The following is a 6,373-nucleotide window of genomic DNA, read 5'->3' on the forward strand; positions in this document are numbered from 1 at the left end:
ACAGAGGGTGGGGCGGAGGGTTGTTTTTCAGACTGGAGGCCTGTGACCAGTGGAGTGCCACAAGGATCGGTGCTGGGCCCTCTACTTTTTGTCATTTACATAAATGATTTGCATGCCAGCATAAGAGGTACAGTTCGTAAGTTTGCAGATAACACCAAAATTGGAGGTGTAGTGGACAGCAAAGAGGGTTACCTCAGATTACAACAGGATCTGGACCAGATGGGCCAATGGGCTGAGAAGTGGCAGATGGATTTTAATTCAGATAAATGCGAGGTGCTGCATTTTGGGGAAGCAAATCTTAGCAGGACTTATACACTTAATGGTAGGGTCCTAGGGACTATTGCTGAACAAAGAGACCTTGGAGTGCAGGTTCATAGCTCCTTGAATGTGGAGTCGCAGGTAGATAGGATAGTGAAGGCGGCGTTTTGTATGCTTTCCTTTATTGGTCAGAGTATTGAGTACAGGAGTTGGGAGGTCATGTTGCGGCTGTACAGGACATTGGTTAGGCCACTGTTGGACTATTGCGTGCAATTCTGGTCTCCTTACTATCGAAAAGATGTTGTGAAACTTGAAAGGGTTCAGAAAAGATTTACAAGGATGTTGGCAGGGTTGGAGGATATGAGCTACAGGGAGAGGCTGAACAGGCTGGGGCTGTTTTCCCTGGAGTGTCGGAGGCTGAGGGGTGACCTTCTAGAGGTTTACAAAATTATGAGGGGCATGGATAGGATAAATAGGCAAAGTCTTTTCCTTAGGATCGGGGAGTCCAGAACTAGAGGGCATAGGTTTAGGGTGAGAGGGGAAAGATATAAAAGAGACCTAAGGGGCAACTTTTTCATGCAGAGGGTGATACATGTATGGAACAAGCTGCCAGAGGATGTGGTGGAGGCTGGTACAATTGCAACATTTAAGAGGCATTTGGATGGGTATATGAATAGGAAGGGTTTGGAGGGATATGGGCCGGGTGCTGGCAGGTGGGACTAGATTGGGTTGGGATATCTGGTCGGCATGGACGGGTTGGACCGAAGGGTCTGTTTCCATGCTGTACATCTCTGTGACTCTATCTACTTGCCACTCCTGGCTGAGGATTGTTGTTTTATATTTTGTACTGATGTACATGAGCTGCCAACTTTTTGCCCTCATGTTTAATTTGTGTATATCCTGTTGTATTGTCTTTGTGTCATCCTCACTAATTGCTTTCCCACTTATTTTTATGTCATCCACAAACATGAATATACCACATTCACTTCTCTTATACAAGTCATGTATCTTGTAAATAATTGTGGACCCAGTATTGATCTTATGTCGTATTAGACATAGGAAATAGCAACAGCAGTAGGCCATTTGCCCCTGGCAAAAGTGAGGACTGCTGATGCTGGAAATCAGAGCCTGCATTAGAGTGGTGCTGGAAAACCACAGCCAACAGTATCGGAGGAGCAGGAAAATCGACGTTTCGGGCAAAAGCCCTTCATCAGGAATTTGCCCCTGGCGTACTACCTACAAGTTACCACCCTGAAAATTCCCCATTTATACCAACTCACTGCATTCAACCAATCGTCTATCTTCGTGAACATCATGAGCTCTTACTGAGTAAACCTGTGTGGCACCTGACCCAGTCTTTTTAGAAAGTTAACTCTGATTTCTCTGCACAGATGCTGCCAGACATGCTGAGCTTTTCCAGCAACTTGTATTTTTGTTCCAACCTTTGTAGAGTTGGTTTCTGTACGCTTAAGGTTATTCATATTTTTCCTTAACATTCGAAATGCAGAATCACGCAATTCAGTCAACGAACACACGCCTCTCCAGTACGTCATAGCAGTAATCTATAAGATGTCAAACAGCACTAAATATATTCATACTTAGAGAGAAAGCTCCTTGCGTAGAGACAATGCCAATGCCTACTCAAAACCCCTAGGAGTCGCTCTAAGCAATTATAAATCACACAACATTAGGTTATAATCCAACAAGTTTAACTGGAAGCACACTAGCTTTCAGAGGTCGCCCCTTCATCACCTGATTGTGTGATTTTTAACTTTGTACACCCCAGCCCAACACCGGTATCTCCAAATCATAAGCAACTATAGACCTCAAAACTAAACAAAGATCGTGATTTGGAGATGCCGGTGTTGGACTGGGGTGGACAAAGTTAAAAAAATCACACAACACCAGGTTATAGTCCAACAGGTTTAATTGGAAGCACACTAGCTTTCGGAGCGTTGCTCCTTCATCACCGGATCATAATCACCTGATAAAGGAGCGTCGCTCCGAAAGCTAGTGTGTTTCCAATTAAACCTATTGGACTATGACCTGGTGTTGTGCGATTTTTAACTTTAAACAAAGATCTTATTACAGACAGCTCTGCTATTATAAATGCAAAACGAAGGAGCGCCAGAACAAACGATCACCAGCAGCTCCAAGTAACAAAAATTGTGCTTCCGAAATCTCTTGATATCGATTCCGCACAGATAAAGCCCGAAGACCTCATCTATGTGCTATTCACAGCAGAAACCCTTTTACTGAAACAATAGTCAGGTCCACACCTGACCGACCGTACCACGCTGCACAGTGAGAGTGACAATCGGTCACCAACATCTACAAGACGCCTTGCACTGCAGAACTACAAATTACACAGCAACTGAGCCTCTGGAAAACTCTCCAGTTCTTTCGTGTATTTAGAAATGTTGCACTTAAAAACACGAATAGTTTATGCAAATCTCGCAGAGCATCTCGGGACACCGCCCGTCCGCCCCAGGACTATGACTCGCTTCAGGCAGACGGGGGAGCCCTGAACCAACTTTATAACGAGAGGCAGGAAAGGTTTCATTTCGGAGGTACACAGAGCACTCCATCAAGTGTTACCTCAAACACTGAAACTATAAACAGACAGGAGAATATGTTTCCTTTTTCAACATCAGTTATGAAATTCATGTTTGATGTAATGCCAAATCTTTCTGATTTTGATCATTGGCTTCTTGACTGAGGGAAAAAAATATGAAATGGGATTCCTCGTGTAAAAAGATAAGACAACCTGGGGCAGAGGAGACTAGATATTTTCCATAAGTAGTTCGTGTTAAAAAAAATGGAAGGAGCTCACATATGGTAAAATAAAAACGGGGCAATTGGAAACGTTGCGTTGCGGGTAAGTGCCCCTGATCACGAAACATGAAGAATTCCTGATATTGCTTTTACACAATGTAGATCTGAGCAGCCTCCGAGGAGCAGGGGAATCGACCTTTCAGGCAAAAGCCTTTCATCTGCTCCTCAGAAGCAGCCTGACCTGCTGTGCTTCTCCAGCATCTGCAGTACCCACTTTCGCCTAGTTGATTTTAACCTTACTGCAAATCCTCTTCCAAGGCTGCCCGCCCTTGAAGAATGATTTGGAGATGCCGGTGTTGGACTGGGGTGTACAAAGTTAAAAATCACACAACACCAGGTTATAGTCCAACAGGTTTAACTGGAAGCACACTAGATTTCAGAGCGATACTCCTTCATCAGGTGGTAGTGGAGGGCTCAATCCTAACACACAGAATTTATAGCAAAATTTATAGCAGAATTTACATCACACTAAATTTTTGCTATAAATTCTGTGTTAGGATTGAGCCCTCCACTACCACCTGATGAGCGTCGCTCCGAAAGCTAGTGTGCTTCCAATTAAACCTGTTGGACTATAACCTGGTGTTGTGTGATTTTTTGCATTGTACCTTGAAGAAGTTCTCCCCCTCTCTTAGTGGGCGGTACGGTGGCACAGTGGTCAGCACTGCTGCCTCACAGCACCAGAGACCCAGGTTCAATTCCCGCCTCAGGCGACTAACTGTGTGGAGTTTGCACGTTCTCCCCATGTCTGCGTGGGTTTCCTCCGGGTGCTCCGGTTTCCTCCCACAGTCCAAAGATGTGCAGGGCAGGTGAATTGGCCATGCTAAATTGTCCGTAGCGTTAGGTAAGGGGTAGAGGTAGATGTAGATGTAGGGGTATGGGTGGGTTGCGCTTCGGCGGGGCGGTGTGGATTTGTTGGGCTGAAGGGCCTGTTTCCACACTGTAAGTGTAATCTTAGCGAGTCTCTCTCTCACCGCAACTCCCAGGTCATCTCCTTTGCCCCGAAGTTCTTCAACCCTCATTCCTGATGAAGGGCTTTTGCCCGAAATATCGATTTTCCTGGGCCTTGAATGCTGCCAGATCTGTGCTTTTCCAGAACCACTCTAATCTCAACTCTAATCTCCAGCATCTGCAGTACCCACTTCCACCTCATTAATAAGCCATCACCCGATTACTTGGAGATCAACAATGTTCAGTGTCCTATAAATCACTTTACACAACTCTTCAAGAGAAGAAAATACATACTCATTGTCACCCATATGTCATTGATCATCTTTGCATGTGGCTATGCATATAAATTCCTGTTAGATAAACATCACATGTCAGTGTATGTCTATGTTCTGTCTGTTGTCAGTGTTGCAAATAATGGGTTTGGTCACGTTTCCACAAGAACATTCCAGTCAGTTGACCCGTGCTACACCACCTGTCCTTTTTGGAAAGATTTATGCAGAAAATGACATTGTTTGACACGCCCATCCTATATACAAGTAACATCCATGAGGCCCTATGAGAAGAGGGGATGGTGGACCCTGTTGAATGGTTCCCTGAGCAAATTGTCAAAGTCATTCGCCACATTGCCACATCACAGGAACTTTCAAACAGCAATAAAAATTCACATTCTTAGTCAGTTTTTTTGCACACCCAGAGCTCAACCCTTTCCCATGTAACCCTCAAGATATCATTGAGATCCTTTTGGAATTGTCTATTGCAGAGGGAGCCAGGAGAGTGATGATTTTTGTAGGCATTCATCCCAAGCAATTATCACTCTAGATGGCAGTGCTTCCTGAGCATTTTACTGGTGTGATCCATTTCCATTGCTTCAGAGTTGGTCTGATCCTGGGTAGGGTAGAAGAGTTACTGAGTAGTGCAGGAGGGAATTTTCCACTGTTGAGCAGAGTAGGGGAGGAGTTCAGTCGGAGAAGCAGAGATGAAAGGAGTTGAGTGTTCCCCCTTTATCTCTTTCTCTAATTGCCCCTCCTTCACTACATTCCACTTCACCACATCCCACAACCTTCCTTCAGTTCACCTCTGCCCCACTCCATCTCCTTTGTGCAACAGTTGAAAAAAAAGGCACAGAATGAACACCAACTTTTTCACACAAGCTCTCATATCAGGAGTCAGGTTTCATGGAACAGTCAATTAGGCAACTCCCTCCAGTACAAAATAAAAACAGATTTTTTAAAAAGGCCTTGGAGCTGTCAGGAATCTATGTGAGCTCCAAGGCAATTATTTCACCTTTGGAGGTTAAGACACCAAAATCAGATCACAACTCAGTTTGAAAAAAACCCTCTTCTATTGGCTGCTTCCAGGGATTGTTGCTGAAGTATTATCAACTACTGCTGGAGGACCATCAACTTAGGGAAATTGCACTTTGGTCTGACTAAAACTTGCTGGCATTATATTGCAAGGAGCTGCCAATGACCAAGTGTTGCAGACTGGCACATAACAAGTTCCTACATGATGTGCTGAAGTATATATGAAAGCTTGGGCAGCAGGTTGTGTAGGCTCAATGGGAAAGGAGGTCCTCAAATTAGAGTACAAGAGGGGTCAGTTACTGAATATGGGAAATTTTGTTTTAAGTAGCATCTTATGAACCAGCACTCTCAATAAATTGGCAGAAACTATGTATCCCAACAACTGATATCTACTGCATTATCACGATCTCCACATTGTGGAGGAGCTGATGTTGAACGGGGGTGGACAAAGTTAAAAATCCCACAATACCAGGTTATAGTCCAACAGATTTATTTGGAAGCACTAGCCTTCTAAGCACTGCTTCTTCATCATGTAGTTGTGCAGCAGGACCATAACACACAGAATTTATAGCAAAAGATTACAGTGCCATGCAATGGAAATGATATATTGAACAAACCTAGACTGTTGTTAAGTCTTTCATTTTTTAGTATGGGTTGCAGGTTTCAATTCATTAATATGTAAACCCCAGAACTTCTTCTAAGTCCCATTCTTTGGATAACTGAAGGTTTTATAAAAAAAGGTGACATCTCAGCTCAGATAATGCATTAAAGGTGGGAAGTTAGAGTCTGTCTCTATCCCTATCTTGCATCAGACTGGTTCTATTTCCAAAGTGGAATTTACAAAATATTACATGGATTGACTGCCTGCAGATTGTGCATTTTTTGAGCAAAATAGAATGTATCTGCAAATACAAATTCACCCCATAGACTTATATGTGTTTACGCATGCATGAGAGAGTGAGTGTGTGTGCATGTGAGTGCGCATGAAAGAGTGCAAGCTTGGTAAACTGTGTGTGATGGAGTATAAG

General features: G+C 43.7%; 1 non-coding gene across 1 annotated transcript; it reads right to left on the reverse strand.

The window, feature by feature from the left end:
- Positions 1 to 2,378: 2,378 nt before the first annotated feature.
- On the reverse strand, positions 2,379 to 2,513 carry LOC140464813 (U11 spliceosomal RNA). The gene has a single exon (XR_011954988.1). It is a non-coding gene; the product is annotated as a U11 spliceosomal RNA (small nuclear RNA).
- Positions 2,514 to 6,373: the final 3,860 nt, after the last annotated feature.

The sequence above is a fragment of the Chiloscyllium punctatum genome, chromosome 40 (genome assembly GCF_047496795.1).
Source record: "Chiloscyllium punctatum isolate Juve2018m chromosome 40, sChiPun1.3, whole genome shotgun sequence".
Classification (NCBI taxonomy): domain Eukaryota; kingdom Metazoa; phylum Chordata; class Chondrichthyes; order Orectolobiformes; family Hemiscylliidae; genus Chiloscyllium; species Chiloscyllium punctatum.